This window comes from Chiloscyllium punctatum, chromosome 49 (genome assembly GCF_047496795.1).
Source record: "Chiloscyllium punctatum isolate Juve2018m chromosome 49, sChiPun1.3, whole genome shotgun sequence".
NCBI classification, from domain to species: Eukaryota; Metazoa; Chordata; class Chondrichthyes; order Orectolobiformes; family Hemiscylliidae; genus Chiloscyllium; species Chiloscyllium punctatum.
This window is the reverse complement of record NC_092787.1, coordinates 50,359,338-50,376,465: the sequence shown is the minus strand read 5'-3', so window position 1 is coordinate 50,376,465 and position 17,128 is coordinate 50,359,338. Positions and strand designations below refer to the sequence as shown.

Here is a 17,128-nt window from a genome sequence, read left to right as displayed (position 1 = left end):
TGCTGTCTACATTGAAAACAATGCATTGTCATCCACGCAGTGTAATTTGCTCCCTCTTGTGCAAGAACATCAATACAGAAGAGAAGGGCTTAAGCAGAACTGCAACATAGGTCAGCAGCACATCCAAGCCAATACTGAATGGCAACTTGGGTGATGAATTCAATGGTAAATTGAAACAATGCAACTATATTAGAGAAGGTCAGTGCCTTCACGAAAGAAAATTCAGAGAAACAAATGAGTTTTGAACTGATAAGGATAGTTCATCAGAAAAAATGTTCTTGGGATGCTTCATGAGTGGGTGGATATCACTGACAGTTGAGAATGCCATGTGGAGAACAGGAAGTATGAATGCAGATTGCAATGTCAATGTGAAATGCAACACAGCACTCTTCCAGACTCAACTCAACATTGTTAATACACTGCCACAGCATAAATATGCACTATTGTGGGGGACCAGCTGAATTCTGAATTCAGAATGTTACCAGAAAGCAAACTTTGATAATTTTCATGCCATCAATCTTTTGATCAGTGGTTAATTCATATAAAATGTTTCAGTCGCAAAAACATGAAGAAACACTTGCATTTATATCGCGAATTGCACATCCACCAGAGTCCCAAAGCAATTTATAGCAAATTAAATAAAAACCAAAAGCACTGAGAACCCTTTAAATCAGAAATGAAAACATAGATTGCTGGAGAAGCTGAGGGAGTCTGGCAGCATCTGTGAAGAGAAATCAGAGTTAACGTTTTGGGTCCTCAGAAGATGAGTCACCGGACCCAAAATGTGAATTTTGATTTCTTTTCGCAGATGCTGCCAGACTTGCTGAGCTTTTCCAACATCTTCTGTTTTTGTTCTTGTAAACTAAGACAGATCACTTTTGAAGAAGTGAAGACATTATTGCAATGTAGGTAATATAGCAGCCAGTTTGCAAATTCCCACAAAATTCATTGTGACACATAAGTAGGTAATCTGCTTTTGCAACTGCCAAAATATAAATATTGGCTAAACTCACTATAGTTCTTCAAATACTGCCATGGGATCTTTCACATTCACCTGAGAAGTTAGAAGAGGCCTTGCTCTACCATGTTATCTGAAAGATTGTTACGACAAAATCATAAATAGCCAAATCAAATCATCTCTCCCAAACCCTGTATTTGCAACAATTTAAAATTAAAACAATGATGCACAAAATTGACCCCAATGGTTCCTAAGCAGATTTTGTGACCAATTGATACCAGATACCAAGATTATAGCTTAAATAAAATAATTAACTATTTATTTTAATGCAGCAGCTTCAACAGAGCAAAGTTAAAACAGTACAATAATCTATTTAATGTATATGATTTAAATCAATCTTCTTTGATTCTAGCAGCTATTCACACATAGACAAACATAGTTAAGTGATAACTTTTTAAAAATGAGACAGATGTAAGTGGCCTGTTCACTGGAGCAGCTGACATCATGCATAGTATCACAGTCACATGGGATTATATTCTGTTTGATTTCTAAAGACATTGGTCAATGCAAAACTTCCATTAGGTTCTGAGGAATATTCATTTAATCCTTATAATTGATACACTATTCAGGAATCTTTCAAAATGTTGAAAATAGGAGGAGTAACCATGGAGCAAACAAACGTCCATCCTATAACTTTGGCAGCTACAACCTTCTAATCAAAAGACACAGTTCAAACTTTGGTTCCTCTTTTTGGTTCTTTCCATGTTGTCTTTGATAGATTGGTTGGCACTGGATTCTGTGTCTTCCTGATGAAGGGCCTATGCCCGAAACGTCGATTTCGAAGCTACTTGGATGCTGCCTGAACTGCTGTGCTCTTCCAGCACCACTAATCCAGAATCTGGTTTCCAGCATCTGCAGTTATTGTTTTTACCTACTGGATTCTGTGTGATGCTTCCATTAACATCCGTTATGGACCATACCAAACACCCTCAAAATATATTAAGAAAATAACCCATACCCCAACATTTTCTTATTTTTTTTTAAAGACAAGTGTAAGTGTTGCGTTTCTGTGCAGTTTGATGGTGAAACCTCCAGGTTTGAAGCAAAACATGTTTTATTCTTACACTACAGTTAAAATACAGACCAAACAAAGAAGAATTAAAATAACAACTCTATTGGAAAACTTAATAGAATAATAAATTAGTTAACTACTAAATAGCAACTGTTTCAATATAGTAACATCCCATAATCACACCCTTGCTAAAAGCAAATTCAATAAAACAGATTGTTTAATATGTAATTCTAGCAGCAGGAAGAGAACCCTAGCTTTTAGCTGTAAGAGAGAGGAATAAGAGCTTCCACATCCAGGCTTCAAGATCCCAGCAACTACTGAAAGCTAATACTAAAATTGTGTTTCTGTGGGAACTTGACTCCACCCCTTCATGCTGCTTCTATTGTTCCAACCTCTAAAAAAAAAACAAAGCTAGCTGGGCTCAGAGAAGACACCTCGTCTCCAGGTTTCAAAGGAAACAAGACAGAACAAATCTTTCTTAAAGGCATATCTCGTAACACATCCAAACATCTGCTAATACTGAAGAGCTAACACACCTGTAGTGCTCTTTGAACAAAAATCAACCTGCAATAAACTGCTCAACCAGGTCCTATAAACAAATATTGCTTGTTTTCTCTCTATCTTTAAAAAATTGCTGTTTACAATCCAAAGGTTATCTTCGGCTCTCAGCTCACATATTCAACCATAAAATATTAAAAAATAAAGAAAAGCAGTGAGCGTTCTAACAAGACATGACCTCCAGCAGTGTCGCACTCCCTCAGTACTGCATCAAAATGTTGGCTTTGATTTGGAGGCTCAGATCCTGCAGAAGGCTTTTAACCAATAATCTTATGACCCAGAATTAAGAATGCTTCTAACTGAGAGAATGAATGGTATCAGGAAATTCCCAGTTAAGTTCCTTTAAAGTAATCAGAATTGAATGTTCATACCATTGAACGCTCCTCACTGTGTTTCCAAATTCAGTGACGTAAAGCATGTCCATCCATTTGATGCCAACAACTTTCCCTAACTAAGAGTCAGACTCCATTGGGACAGTATCTCACCAACTAAGAAGCAGCTGTGGTCACATTAATTCCAGAGACTGTTATTTGACTTACACATGGGGATTCTTCTTTAGAAATCTTCATGCCTAGCCAAGACAGCCAATGGAATACACAAGAGACTGAAAGACCGGAGCCCTTTATAGATTCGTGCCAGCTGCAAGCCTTAAAGGAAGAAAAAAAAATTCAACTGCTGTGATTCCAAGCAAATTTCATAGATTTTATCAGCAGGATTCTGAATAAGATTTACTTGCATCGTCAGAAGAGTTTTCAAAGTCGTGAGCCATCAGGAATCCAGCCTAGCAGCTGCTCATCTGTCACTACGTTCACCCAGGAATATCTGACTTGCATAACGATACACAAAGTGGGATGGTATTTGAAATTTAAATGTGGCATGGCTGTGACAAAAAGAAAACAACTCACAGATGGACGAATAACCCATTTTCATTGTCATCAGGTACCTTTGCTGGGAACTCCCCAGTTTCAGAGAATATGCCAGCAACCCTTGCATAGCTTTGGTCAAAATCTATACCACAGAAGCAAACCATTTGGCCCTTTGTGCTTGTGATGGCTCTTTGAAGGAATAATTTGAGTGTTAGTCCCCTGCATTTCTCACCATAGCCCTGAACATTCTTCTATTGTATATAGTAATCCAATATTGTCTTGAATGCCTTGATTAAAGTTGCCTACACCACACTGTCAAACAGGGTAAATCAGATCCCAACCACTTACCACATGAAAGAGTGTCTCTTGTTTCCAATGCTTCCTCTGTCAATGATCTTAATGGTACTGATATCTTGTTCTATCCTTCAATCAATGGCAATACTTCGTTCCCTAACTACTTTGGAGAGATACCTCCTGATTTTGAATAGCTCTACCAAATCTCCTCTAAACTTTCAAGGAAAACAGTCCCACCTTCCTAAAACTATTACTGAGGCTCCCCATTCCAGGAAAGATTCAATCTTTTGCGCACCATCTGTAATACATTCATGTCTTTCCAAAGGGGTGCTATCCCAAACTGGGCACAACACTTCAACAGAGGCTGAACTAGTATTCCGTAAGAGTTTGCTGACAAACAGGTCAAATGATAAGATCTCTCAAAATCCAATCCAAAAAATTTCCACAGTGTTAGCTGTGGCGTAGTGGTGGCAATCGTGTCTGTGAGAGTTTGAAGGGTGTGGGTTCAAGGACCTAGTCCAATGGCTTGAACCCAAAATCTCTGCCAACGCTTCAATGTAAAGCTAAGACAGTGTTCCCCTCTTGCCTATGCTGTCTTTCAGATGCATTGTCAAACTGAGCAGCATCACTAAAACAGAACATCACATTGCAGCTTGTAAAAACTTGCACTATGCAAACTAACTGCCGTTTCTTCCAAAATTCCAACAGTGATTGTAATTCTTCTGAAGAAGAAAAGTCGTCATGGATGCAAAAAGTTAACTTTGTTTCTCTTACCACAGATGATGTTTCTCCAGCACTTTCGGTTTCAGATTTCCAGCATCCATAGCATTTTGCTTTTATTCGAGTGACTGGACTTCATCGGCTTTAGAATGTTATGAGAAGGTTCTCTAAACGCAAGTCCTTTTCTTCCACAGTTTCCTGTCAATTCATTATTGTTCTGTTTATTTAATGTTTAATGTTTATAAGGCTGAAGTATAAATGTAATGACCACTGCAGCTTGAAAAAAATAGAAGAATTGAGCTCATTGCAATTGAGGTCACAGATTCCTTTAATAACTTGTAACTGGGCACCTTAGGCAAATCTCTCAAAAGTCTTCTGTTTTTAGTGTTCATGTAAGGTCATAGTTGCCTTCATCCTCTTGTGAAAATAATTTATTCATTCTCCAGACAGGGCATCAGTCACTTCACCAGCACTTATTGCTCATCCCAAATTTGAGACGGTGATGGGTAAGTGGCTTACTTGAACCGCTTCAGTCTTTGTAGCTTGGGTACCCCCACAGTGCTGGTCGGGAGGACATTCCAGCTGTTCCTGGGATAACTGCTTCTCTTATGCATTACTGGGAGCATTGACCATGATGCCCTGGCAATTTGTCATGGCTCATTCTTAGGAAGGCGCAGAGATGGTACACTGGAAGTTAGATGATCCAGCCATCTTCAATAGCTGTACATCTGTTTTTTTTTTATTGCTCACCACTCCCCTTGTCTTTCCCCACTTTTGCTTTTCTGCAACTGAAAATTAAAAAACTGAACATTAAAAAATTAGCAATGCATTTACATCTTACAACCGAATACTAACAGGCAGCTATGGGGATTCAGGCTTGAGATCATTCTATTTGCTTGACAAGTCCAGTCAATGGTCAAATAACTGTGTGATTAGATCATTTGCTCAAATGGCTTGGAAATATCTACTGCATTGTAACTATATCATCGTCGTTTAAATATTCACAACACAACCCAGTCAAGACTTGTCAATAATCAAAACCTAGTTATTTTTCAACATTTGGAAATCCAATTAGGTAATTAAACAGCACTTCAGAATTTTACATCATTAAATGAATGCCTTCAAACTACACTACTCAACCTCATCAGAAATACAACAAGTCAATGAGTCAAATCAACCACAACGGATGGTACCATTTTTGAAGGTCATTTTTACTGAATTATCCCCTCATGAAACGATTTAGATATCAGAAAAAAAAACAACTTTAATTAACCTGTGTGTGATTTTCTTGGCCACATTTTATCTGAAAATCAAAACTGCTGCAGTTAGACAACATAGCAAAACATATGCAGTAATTTCTAATGAAGCATTTTGCACAGTTTACTTTAGAACAGGCAGAATTCAACTGCTCATTACGGTGGATTTGCTTTCCTATAAAACAACTTTATGTACAACTTTGTGCAATCAGCTTTACTCTTTCTTTGCTGTCATTTCTCTGCCTTATCATTGCATGGTCTTGAAGCCTTTGGCCTCTTTTAGCAGCAGGCTACGTAAGAAGTAGTTGCCTCATCTAATCGCGCACCAAGTCTTGATCATCCATTCCCCTAATATTTGATGTTTTGAATAATGTCTTCCCTCCTAACAACTCAAATTTAAAAAAAAATACTCTGTTTAAATTCAACAAAGACATTTCCATTCCCTGTCCCTATATTATCCTCCAATGCTATACTTGTCTTCTTGGCCTGTACTGATCTTGCTATTCCTAAGACATCAGCTTTTCTTTTGCATTTTTTTTCCCACTTCACCATCAGCCCCAACCTTTGCCCCATCAGGTACCTTAGCTCTGCTGCTTGGATGACTGACCTCCTTCCCTAAATTTCTTCATCTCCTCCCATCCTGGAGATTCTCTTTAAAAGCCATTTCTTTGAACACACTTTTGACTGAACTTCCTGATCTTTCTTTCTTTACCTTGAAGTTTATACTTGATACCCCTGTGAAACACCTCAAGATGTCTTTCCACATTGAAGACGTAAATACATTATTTTTAATATCTTATATAGAGTAAAATGTGCACTTAAGCCAATCTCACAGCAATGTAAATTCAGGTTACACTTCACTGTTATCTCGGTCACACTTTGTTCTACTTTATTGCATGGACATTGGACACTGTTATACACTTGATTATTTGCTCTTTTAGATGATCGAAAATTATCAAGAACATTCCTGTCTAAGAACATACATTTTTAATCATAATAAACTCATACAGTATGGAAACAGACCCTTAGTCCAACCAGTCCACACTGACCATATTCCCAAAGTAAACCAGTCTGACTTGCCTGTGTTGGCTCATATCCCTCCAAACCTTTCCTATTCATATACTTATCCAAATGTCTTTTAAATGTTGTAACTGTTCCTGCATCCATCACTTTTGCTGGCAGTTCGTTCCACACACTAACCATTCTCTGTGTAAAATGGCTATCCCTCATATTCTTTTTAAATCTTTCTCTTGTCACGTTAAAAGTATGCCCACTAATTTTGAACTCTGCCTCCTGAGAGAAAAGACCTTTGCTATTCACCTTACTTTTGCCCTTTATGATTTTATAAATTTCTATAAGGTCACCTCTCAATCTCCTACACTCCAGTAGAAAAATCTCACTGGCTTAACACACTATAAAACAAGGGTTGCTACTCAGAGTCGTCCCAAAAGTTAAAGATTTTGACAAGTATGCAGAATTGCTCAATTAATCTGTCTTTTAGAACCAGATTAACAAAAAGTATGGATTATATTTCTATACTAAAGAAGAATTACTGTTTATTACAAATAAATAGACTCTAGCTACAGGCAAATAGTTAGGAGAACTGTCAGCATATAATTCTAATAATTAAAGCTGTAATTCCCTGATAAACTTGCCCTTACACACACAGGAAAAAAACGGGTGATATAGGCACAGGGCAAAACTAGCAATGTAGTTCATTAGTTCCAGATGACTTTTATGCTGATAAGAATAGTGCTTCACAATGTTCTTTCTCTGGATGCTTTAACTTGTTTGAAGGAGGCAGAAGATGACTAGTTTCACACATATAAAATATCTCTGACTTACCACTTAAAAGTCATATCTTAAAGCATTCACTGAAGGAAATATAAACTGGTTTTCTTCAGGATTAAAATATTTCTTACTGCAGAAAACAGAAACAGCAAGAGAGCCTCTCCCTACTTTGTTCGCAGCCCCAAGCTGTTCAGCTACCTGAGTATCAATCACACAGTTGTTGACAGGTAGAATAGCCTTGTCATCAACAACTGGTTACTTGTCCACAGATCATAGAATCATAGAATCATAGAATCCTTAGTGTGGAAACAGTCACTTTGGCCCAGCAAGTTCACACCAACCCGCTGAAGAATAACAAATGCCCCTACATTTACCCTGACTAATGCACCTTACTGACACATCCATGAACACTATGGGCAATTTAGCACAGTCAATTCACCTAATCTGCAAATCTTTGGATTGTGGGAGGAAACTGGAGTACCCAGAGGAAATCCACGTAGATACGGGGAGAATGTGCAAACTCCACACGGACAGTCACTTGAGGCAGGAATCAAATCTGGGTTCCTGGTGCTATGAGGCAGCAGTGCTAACCACTGAGGCACTGTGCCACCCTGTGCCACCAATCAGCTACTTGTTGCAAGCTAAATCTCGATTTGTATACAGCCCTTTGTTCTAGCACATCTGCACACTCTATTCTATCACTTGAAACAGCAGCACGGTATATAACACACAAAATGAGGGTCAAGTTACATGCATTCAAAACTTTTTTCAAAGTTCCCATTTCAGTCCACAATCTAAAACATAGAAAAATATGATCTTTAGAACAGTGTCACTACACTTACAAATAATTTCAGAAAGTCACATAATGCAAGCACAGTTTGAAAAATTGAAATTCCTGGCTCATAAATGATGGAGAGAGAAGACAAACCTTACAGATGTGAAATCTAACCATGCTGTGTTCGTGCCTGTGTTCAGACTAATTATGCACTGAGTTGTGGCTTGGAGTCTGAATATTTTAAACAACCTCCCACTTTTTCTTGGCAGAACATCTGAAGGTATTGCATAAATAAAATACCTGTCATGACGGTCCTACCAAATCGAGAAACCTTACAAAGGCAGAAATCAACAAAAGAGTGAAGCCACAAAGAGCCAATCATCTCATTTCTGTCGCGTGACTGGCTGGTTACAAACCGGCTGTCATCTTTCCTGCGTTAAAGCCTACACCAAAAACAGATAGAGTCACAGAGTCATACAGAACAGAAACACAGCCTTTGTCCATGTCAACCCAGGTTTCCCAAACTAAACTAGTCCCATTTGTCTGTATTTGGCCCATTCATGTACCTGTCCGATGTATTTTATATGTTGTAACTGTACCTGCATTTACTTCTTCCCCTGGCAGTTTATTCCACATACAAACACCCTCTGTGAGAAAGGTCCTTTCTAAATCTATTGTCTCTCATCTTAAAACAATTCCCTCGAGTTTTGAACTCCCCACCCTCAGGAAAAGACCATTGCTATTCATCTTATCTATGCCCCTCATGATTTTTAAAATCGCAATCTTCCATTCTCCAGGAAAAAAGTCCCAGCTTATCCAATCTCTCCATACGACACAAACCCTCCAGGTCCAATAATATCCTTGTAAATGTCTTCTGCATCCTTTCGAATTTAATAACATCTTTCGTTTAGCAGGGAAACCAGAATTTTACATAGTATTCCAAAAGGGGCCTCGCCAACGTCCTGTACAACTGCAACATGACGTCCCAACTCCTACACTCAGTAGTCTGACCAATGAAGACAAGTGTGCAAAACGTCTTCTTCACCAGCCCGTCTACCTGTGACTAACTTGGAAGGAATTATTTACCTGAATCCCTACTCAACCCAGGGCCCTACCATTAACTGTGTTAGCCCTGCCTTTGCCCTTCTGACCAAAATGTGACACTTCATATTTATATAAACTATATTGCATCATTACATTTTCTTTATTATTTATAGGAACTGGCTGCATGCAAATTAAGAGTTGTATTTCTTACATTATGGCAGTATCTACATTTGTACAGCATTGACTGTGATGCGCTTTCTGATGTCCTGAAAGGTGTTGTGCAAATGTAATTATTTTTCTCATTATAACTTGACTTCACTTTAACAATATTTAATTAGCTGTAAAGCACTGCACAGGAAGATCAGAATAGGAACACACCCCAAGTGTAAGTGCCTGCCTTTGCACCACATCTTTTAATAAATTTGGATAACAATCTCCGATACAAGATATGCAATTGAAGTCTTGCTTTTGCTGTGGTCTTGTTCAAACCTGTGCGGGCGCAGGTTATCAGGTGAAGTGGTTACGTTTGTGAATTTAGAAATGCAACACCACTGGCACTCTAATAAATTATAGACCAGGAGTAAATTCCTAGCACATGACAGTACAGGTGAAAAAACACGGCAGGCTCCAGAGTCACTTAAATATGTTAGCTGAACATCCGGAAGATGATAGGAGCAGGAGTCATTGTAAAAAGAGGTTAGACAGTTTGTGTGCGAAATAATTTGACAGAGGCCAGTATCCTGTCACTAAGTTAGCCTTTATTTGTACTTGGACTCTGAATCCTTGGCACTGACATAGCTTATTCACAGTGAGCAGAACCTCTGTCACTCCTGTTTATTTTTTTTTAATTTTTTTTTAAAGAGGCTAAATCACTGAAAGTATGTGAAGAGGAGCTAAATAGATTTTTGAAATGTCAGGGAGTTAACAGCTATGCTATGCTGAGCTGGCACAAATAAGGAGTTAAGTTCCACAGTAGATCTTGCTCAATAGTGAGTCAGATGAAATAATTGCGCAGAGACCAGTATCCTGTCACAAAGTCATCCTTTATTTACATGTGCAGCCAGCCAGTTCGATTCAGTCACCGAAGAACGGAGATTCTGAATCTCCTGTTTTTTTTTAAAGTGGCCAGTCACAACTCCAGGGTGTTGGTGGACACCGCGTGCTCCTTCTCCAAGGACACCCGGAACACTCCTGTTTATTTTTTATTTATTTTTTTTTTCTTTCTCTTTTTTTTTGAAACACTCAAGTGGCCAGTCACAACTCCAGGGTGTTGGTGGACACCGCGTGCTCCTTCTCCAAGGACACCCGGGCCGAATCTCCTATTTAGTTTTTTTGTTTTTTCTTTTTTTTTTCTTTTTTTTTTGGCCAGTCACAACTCCAGGGTGTTGGTGGACACCGCGTGCTCCTTCTCCAAGGACACCCGGAACACTCCTGTTTATTTTATTTTATTTTTCTCCAAAGGGAAGGAAACACACAAGTGGCCAGTCACAACTCCAGGGTGTCAGTGGACACCCGCGTGCTCCTTCTCCAAGGACACCCGGGCCGAACACTCCTGTTTATTTCTTTTTTTTTTTTTTTTTTTTTTTTTCTTTCAAATCTCCTGGTTATTTTTTTTTTTCTTTTCTTTTTTTCCTGTTTATATATATTTTTTTTTTCAAGTGGCCAGTCACAACTCCAGGGTGTTGGTGGACACCGCGTGCTCCTTCTCCAAGGACACCCGGGCCGCCACTCCTGTTTTTTTTTTTTTTTTTTTTTTTTTTTTTTTTTTTTTTTTTTTTACACTCAAGTGGCCAGTCACAACTCCAGGGTGTCAGTGGACACCCGCGTGCTCCTTCTCCAAGGACACCCGGGCCGCCACTCCTGTTTATTTCTTTTTTTTTTTTTTTTTTTGGGAAGGAAACACTCAAGTGGCCAGTCACAACTCCAGGGTGTCAGTGGACACCCGCGTGCTCCTTCTCCAAGGACACCCGGGCCGAACACTCCTGTTTATTTTTTTTTTTTTTTTTTTTTTTCGCCCACACCCAATAATCTCCTGTTAATTTTTTTTTTTTTTTTTTTTCTTTTTGTGGTGGTGGAGGCCCTGGGGAGGGGCCCCAAGGCGAGTCCCAGGCAGCGAAGGCAGAGGCAGGCCTCAGGCAGCAGCAGCAGAGGCAGGCCTCTCCAAAGTCCCAGGCAGCAGCAGGGAGGCAGGCCCCAAGCAGCAACAGGAACAGTCCTCGCACGGTCACAGGAATGGTCCAATCTCTCCCGAAGGGAAGGAAACACTCAAGTGGCCAGTCACAACTCCAGGGTGTCAGTGGACACCCGCGTGCTCCTTCTCCAAGGACACCCGGGCCGCCACTCCTGTTTATTTCTTTTTTTTTTTTTTTTTTTGGGAAGGAAACACTCAAGTGGCCAGTCACAACTCCAGGGTGTCAGTGGACACCCGCGTGCTCCTTCTCCAAGGACACCCGGGCCGAACACTCCTGTTTATATCTGTCAACCAGGGCTTCCTGATTGGACCAGACTAACAGCCCCAATCAGGGAACTTATCTTCTACGAGGTCCACCTGGCTGACTTCATTACAATCATGAGTGAGAGTCTTAGGCTGGATGGTATAGTAGACACAACGATGGCCAACGAACTTGTGTGAAAGGAATCATAGAATCTGTATAGTATGAAAGCAAGGTAAAAACAATGACTGCAGACGCTGAAAATCAAATACTGGATTAGTGGCGTTGATTTCGCTGCTCGTTGGATGCTGCCTGAACTGCTGTGCTCTTCCAGCACCACTAATCCAATCATAGTATGAAAGCAGTCCATTTGTTCCGTCGTGTTCACACTGACCATCTGAAAAGCATTGCACCAGATAACCCCCCCCCCCCACCCCAATCACTCTATCCCTGACTAATCCACCTACCTTGTACATCCCTGGACACTATGGACAATTTAGCACGGGCCAAAGGTCCAATTCTTGTGTTGTACAGTTCTAATCCACCTAACCTGCACATTTTTGGACTGTGGGAGGAAACCAGAGCACCCAGAGGAAACCCCATGCCGATAGAGGGACAGTCATCCGAGGGTAGAATCTCGGGTCCCGAGTCCCTGGCACTGTGAGGCAGCAGTGCTAACTACTGAGCCACTGTCCTGCCCAGAGTAACAATAGTATACATGCTAATCTAGATTCACTGGCTTTTGAAACTTGCACTGTTTGCTGATCTACAATCAAATGTATACAAGGCAAATCGAATAGCATGTCGAATTCAGAAAAATATAGGCACAAAAATAAGTGGTTAATGGAAGTTTTGCTGAACTAGATCGAGATTAAGAATGTTTTTTCCTCAGTTATCTGTGTATTAAGTATTACATTTTAAAACTGGTAAGCAGATCACAACTTTTTATTTCCATAACTCATGTTGGTACTTGCCAGTGACATAACTCATTATAAACCTGTCAACATTTAACTGCAGTACCTGAGACATCATGAAAAGTTTTTCTAATATTAATGTCATGTAACATTAGCTGCTTAAACACCTGATTCTACATAATATATTGAGAATGAACAGTGGGAAAAGAATGTTTTGAGTCTATTTGTAGTTTCAGCCTTTGGCTACTGATTGGCGGTGCTGAAACAGCTTTAAGAGTTTCAGCCCTTATCCTTTCAATCAACAGCCATAGTCACAGAAGAGATATGTATTTAAAGTCTATATATAACTTAGCAAAATATATCACTTCTGTACAGCTGTCCAATGCTTTCTCTCAATACTTCGGCAGCACCTTCTGCAATCCTCTTAGTCAGACAGTAATCTTCAAACAAATTGCAATGCAATTAATCACCTTGCCAGAAAATTACAGCCCACTTGGGCAATCATTCAACCTTTTCATATTTATTTTGTTTCTCAGTCATTGCTGAATTCCACCCCATTATATCCCCACAACAACCTGACTTCATAGGTACATTAATTCTCTGTTAGGCCCTAGCCAAGCTATTCCAACAGTTAGAACACTGGCATGGCAATGTAGCCAATCACCCAGCTGTGCCCTGCCCAACAAAGAAAAATGAAGGGCATATCCATCTTGGCCAATTACTGCCTCATTAGTCTACACTCTGTCAAAAAGCAAAGGGTTGCGCAGTATTATTGGCAGTGCGTGCAACACTTACTCAACCTGCACAATGACTAGCTCACTCAACTCACAACATCATTAAAACCTTGGTCCAAACATAGTCTAAAGGGCTGAACACAAGAGAAGAAATGAAGCTGATAATTCTTGACATCAAGGCAACACTTGACCGTGTGAGGCTTGAGTAAAACTAGAGTCATTGGGAATCAGCGGAGAGATTTTCCAGAGGCTGGAGTAATGACTAGCAGAAATGGAAGTTAACTGAGGTCACTAGAGGCGAATCATCTTAGCCAGAGCGTACACACCAGGAGATTCTCAGGCTCAAGGACTAACCATCTTCAGATATTTCATCAGAGACCTCCCTCTTTCATAATATCAGAGGTAGGGAAATTCATTGATAATCACACAGTGTTCAGTTCCATTTACAACTCCTCAGTGAAGCAGCCCATGTCTCAAAGCAGCAAGACAACCTGGACAACATGGACTGTTAAGTGGGAAGTAGAAATTGCACCGCACAACTACCAGGCAACAGCAATCTGTCTGATGGGCACTACATCCATCGACATTCACTCTCTCCACCACGGACACAGTGGCAACATGCAAACGATCCAGAGGATGCACTGCAGCAACTTACCATGGCTATTCTAACAATGCTTTTCATGGAATCATAGAATCCCTACAGTGTGGCAGCAGGTCATTTGATCCATCAAGTCCAGACTGACCCTCTGTAGAACATCCCATTCCAACCCAGACCCTATCCCTGTGACCCTGCATCTTCCATGGCTAATCCCACCGAGCCTGCAAATCCCTGAACACTGTGGGCAATTTAGCATGACCAAATCTACCTAACTATCTTTGGACTGTTAGAGGAAACCAGAGCACCCAAAGGAATCCCACACAGACATGGGGAGAACATGAAAATTCCATTCTTTGCGTGAGGTTGGTATCAAACCCAGGTTCTTGGTGTTGTGAGGCAGCAATACTAACCACTGTGCTTACCCATAGGTTTTCAAACCTATGATTTGGGAGATTATGTTGTGGCTGGACAGACATTGGTTAGGCAATTGGTCAATTCTGGTCTCCCTGCTATAGGAAAGATGTTGCGAAACCTGAAAGGGTTCAGAAAAGATTTATAAGGATGTCGCCAGGGTTGGCACATTTGAGTTATAGGGAGAGGCTGAGTAGGTTGGGACTGTTTTCTGTGGAGCATCATAGGCTGGTGGGTGATCTTACTGAAGTTTATAAAATCATGAGAGGCATGAATAGCATGAATCACCAAGAGTAGGGAGTCCAAAATTAGAGGGCATAGGTTTAAGGTTAGAGGGGAAAGATTTAAACAGGAACTGAGGGGCAACTTTCTCCACTCAGAGGATGGTGCGTGTATGGAATGAGCTGCCAGAGGAGGTGGTGGAAGCTGGTACATTTACAACATTTAAGAGGGATCTGGATGGGTATATGAATCAGAAGGGTTTGGAAGGAGATGGTCCAAATGCTGGCAAATGGGACTAGATTAATTTAGGATCTTTGGTTGGCATGGATGGGTTAGACCGAAGGGTTGGCTCTGTGCTGTGCAGCTCTATGACCTCTACACCTAGAAGGACATGAGCAGCAGACACATGGGAATACCACTAGAAGCAAGCTCCCCTCCAAGACAATCACTATCCTGACTTGAAACTATAATGCCATTCCTTCACTGTTACTGCCTCAAAATCCTGAAACTCCCACTGGGTGAACCTACACTACCTGAACTGCAGTGCTCAAAAAGACAGTTCACCATCTTTTTGTCATGGGGCAATTAAGGATGAGCAACACGACACCCGTCTCCCAAGAATGAAATTTTAAAAATGAGAATTATACCTCTCCTCAAAAATAAAGTTAGTCCATCACAATTTCCATCACTCTGCCGAAATTCTTAAAGTTACAGAAGGAACATTGCTGGGTTCGGGCAACTAGTCACTTCTATTTATATGAGATGCGTACGATTAATCAAACAGTTAAATCAAATGCAACACTTGCCTTTGAGCCACAGTCCTATGGGGCTCAAGCCCACCTCAGCACATAGCCACAAAATCAAGGCCACCACCAGTGCAGTGCTGAGCAAATGCTGCATTTCCAGAGGTACCTGTCTAATGTATGAAATTTAAAACAAGACCCCAACTATCCTCTCAAGTGGATGTAACAGTTCTCAGGGCAATTGGTCAAACATTGGCCAGGAAATTATCCTCCATGTCCGGGCCATTATTTTTCCCCCTTTCAACATTGCGAAAACAGATTATTTGATCATTAATATATTGCCAGTTGTGACAGTAGCATTTTGCGTGGTGGCTACCTTGGTCCAACATTATATTGGCAACTATACTTCAACAGAACTTGGCTACAATGTTATTTGTTGAGGCCAGTGATGTTGAAAGATTCTATGCAGCTGCAAGTTTTTAAAATATGTTACATTCAAGGGTACAAGGAGTGAGTAAAACAGCGAGCTCAGATTGCAAGGTCTTGCTGTTTTTCTACTTGAGTTGCCCCTTTATTTAAGATGTTATTTCTTTCCTTATCAGTTTTGTGAAAACAACCAGAACAAACTGAATGAGTTGCAGGACTTGTTTCTGCTATGAAACATTTTATACGGCCACAAATCTACAGCTGTAATGTGGTGCCTAACCTTTACTTCTAAACTGACTCCAAATCAGTTTCCTTAAGCATAATATTTAAGCCCTTCATTGATGTCGAGGAACCTGAATAATTTGGCAGTGTCCTAAAACCAAATTTATCAATGTAGTCTTCCTCTTCATAACATGCCTCTCCAAATCCTATTCACTTACAGTCAATTTGTTCATCAGTTTAGGGTTTGTGCTGTCAAAAGCACATAAGAGTCACAGTTGTTGAATTTAAACCTTCCAATCCAACTAACTGGGCAATAATAATTGGTTTCAAATTAAAACATCAAAATTAGGTACATGGATCGTCCTTGTCAAAGCTAATTATGATTCTTTATATGTGACACATTTTCCCAGAAGACCACTCCTGGCAACTCATGGCATTTTGCCACAAGAAGCATTGTTCTTAGACAATAAAAAAGGTTCATTGCATAATAGTAATAAGTACAACCTAATTTGGTCAGGCACAATTACTCAGTCCTTAGAGAGATGGCACAGATGTAACATAATTTCAAGACTTGCAGCTGTATAGAACCTTTCAAAATCACTGACCACATCAAATAACATTGCAGCTAGTTTCCTTCGAAGGGTGGAGAAGAACTCCCGGTCTCTACCCACAGACTGGTGAGACATCAATAGAATGGGGAGACCCAATGTAATAAAAACATTAATCCCTTCAGAACCTATCTTATGCAACAGAATGCACAGTATGAAAAGATAATTCAAGCAAGTGCAACAGTAATGTTCAAAAGAGAATTGGATAATTCTGAATGTAGGTTTGCTCGCTGAGCTGGACAGTTTGTTTTCAGACATTTCATCACCATACCAGGTAACATCATCAATGAGCCTCCGATGAAGCTCTGGTGGTATGGCCTGATTTTTATTGATATGTTTAGGTTTCCTTAGGTTGGTGATGTCATTTCCTGTGGTGATGTCAGTTCCTGTTCTTTCTCTCAGGGGTGGTAAATGGGATCCAAGTCAAGATCCTAGAAGCATGGCAATCCAACCGGAACTCGATCAACAAACACATTGACTTGGA

The 17,128-nt window shown here is 40.2% G+C and overlaps 1 protein-coding gene across 6 annotated transcripts in view; it reads right to left on the bottom strand.

Annotated features, from left to right (window-relative positions):
* The window catches only part of brinp1 (bone morphogenetic protein/retinoic acid inducible neural-specific 1), a 364,641-nt gene that overhangs the window by 178,214 nt on the left and 169,299 nt on the right, over window positions 1-17,128 (bottom strand). The window contains exons 1-2 of one of the 6 annotated variants that reach the window (XM_072566442.1): window positions 7,570-7,662; window positions 4,523-5,256 (exon numbers count right to left, since the gene is read on the bottom strand). The exons of 4 other annotated variants lie outside the window; for them this stretch is intronic. The gene's annotated coding sequence lies outside the window, so the exon portion shown is untranslated. Of the gene's footprint in view, window positions 1-3,127; window positions 4,487-4,522; window positions 5,257-7,569; window positions 7,663-17,128 lie in introns of those variants that run through there. One more of the 6 variants, XM_072566443.1, reaches the window with a different exon arrangement.